Below are 1,917 nucleotides of genomic sequence, written 5' to 3'. Positions count from 1 at the left end.
ATTTATGTCATCCAGAACCTGTTTGTCTGAACTCACCAACTCCAGAACACTCACCACCAAGAGCGCCAAGTTGTTTTTATGTGGTATCTACCTAGCAACAACACTCTGATTGGCTACAAAATGGATGCATTTTTGGTGAATAAAGTCACCCTTGGCACTCTAAAATGTTGACAATTTGGACTTTATTCACCCTCGGCACTAAATGAGTTAATGAAATTAAATTCCCCCTAATTAACTTTTAAATGATGACATGAATTTCTCAATGTATTACATTATAGCCCGATATACATAGGATTGTATTTGTGTCGGCCTAACGTTTCCTTTAACCGAGAGTGAAACTGACTCCTCCTCTTCGTTGACTTTGCCGCACCTGTCCTCCAACCTTTCATGGTTTTGGTTCGTACAAACTGTCTTTATTTTTCGGAGTGGCGGAATAAGTGATTCCCATAACTTTATTTCGTCTTTGGAAGATTTAAATAATTAATATTTCTCCACGTTTCAAGCGGGCGGAACATCTTTACTCTCCACTCAATCTTATTTCCCGTTTGGATGTCCGACCGTGAGGTTTATGTTCGCAGTTAAATCAACACTTTTTGCGTGTTTTCTACATGATACAGGTAGGCCGTCGTTTCTGTTTCCATCTGGGGACGGGGACGGGGACGGGGACGGGGACGGAGCCAGGGGGAGGGGGCCAGGGACGGGGGAGGGGGCCGGGGACGGGGACGGGGGAGGGGGACGTGGTCAGGGGGAGGGGGACGGGGCCAGGGGGGGGGGGCGGGGGACGAGGACGGTAGCGCGTGTTCTCCGTCTGAAAGGCCGCAGCTGAAGCGGTCAATGTCCTCATCTCATCTCCTAGATCGAGGTCCTAGACGGGGGACGGGGGACGGTAGCGCGGGGGACGGTCTCATCTCCTAGATGTAGGTCCTAGACGGGGGACGGGGGACGGTCTCATCTCCTAGATCTAGGTCCTAGACGGGGGACGGGGGACGGTCTCATCTCCTAGATGTAGGTCCTAGACGGGGGACGGGGGACGGTCTCATCTCCTAGATGTAGGTCCTAGACGGGGGACGGGGGACGGTCTCATCTCCTAGATCTAGGTCCTAGACGGGGGACGGGGGACGGTCTCATCTCCTAGATGTAGGTCCTAGACGGGGGAGGAGGACGGTCTCATCTCCTAGATGTAGGTCCTAGACGGGGGACGGGGGACGGTCTCATCTCCTAGACGTAGGTCCTAGATGACTTGGGGACGTAACTCTCGTCTGAAAGGCCGCAGCTGAAGCGGGGGAGGGAGGGTAGAGGGAGGGTGGAGGGAGGGTGGAGGGAGGGCGGGACTTAGCTCCGTTGCTAAGTTGAACTGTCAATCAATCAGACGTCAACTAGCGCAGCCTGTTAGCATAAGATAGCATGATCCTGTCCAACGTATTTGACATTTCAAATCACGATTTTGACAATCTGGAAAACGTTTGGGATGTAATTTCTTTTAAAATACGGTCGGACATATGTCTTTGTATATGTTAAGGCATGCATGGCCAGTATTAGACTCTTTACCATTATTACCTGGATCAAAACCCATTATACCCTATTTCATTGGTACTTCTCTGTAAGGGAGGGAAGGGGGTGGGGGTGGGAGTTGGGGGTAAACTGTCTCTTTGTTGGTACCTTGTTTCACAGAATTAATCTGAGTATTCATTTCACTTCATGTAGGAGGTGTTTTGTATATCTGTTATGCTCAAAATCTCACAAATAAATCATACCAAAAAATAAATAAATACGGTCGGGAAATGTGAACAGATGAGGTTGAAACCAATGATGTGTTTATTCTAGAAACATGTTTTCCTTTTAGTTCAGTTGTATGTGTCACAATAGTGTGTTAATGCTGTTAGACAGCAGCCTATAGCCCCGACTACGCTGCACCAT

General features: G+C 48.9%; 1 long non-coding RNA gene across 1 annotated transcript in view; it reads left to right on the top strand.

Annotated features, from left to right (window-relative positions):
- The first annotated feature begins 363 nt into the window (after positions 1-363).
- The window catches only part of LOC310807739, a 15,307-nt gene continuing 13,753 nt past the window's right edge, over positions 364-1,917 (top strand). Inside the window, exon 1 of the long non-coding RNA XR_014554333.1 lies at positions 364-617. This is a non-coding gene — a long non-coding RNA (uncharacterized lncRNA). The remainder of the gene's footprint in view (positions 618-1,917) is intronic.

The sequence above is a fragment of the Argentina silus genome (genome assembly GCF_951799395.1).
Source record: "Argentina silus genome assembly, chromosome: 1".
In the NCBI taxonomy this organism is placed as follows: Eukaryota; Metazoa; Chordata; class Actinopteri; order Argentiniformes; family Argentinidae; genus Argentina; species Argentina silus.
The sequence above is the reverse complement of the archived record's forward strand: the minus strand, read 5'-3'. Positions and strand labels throughout refer to the sequence as shown.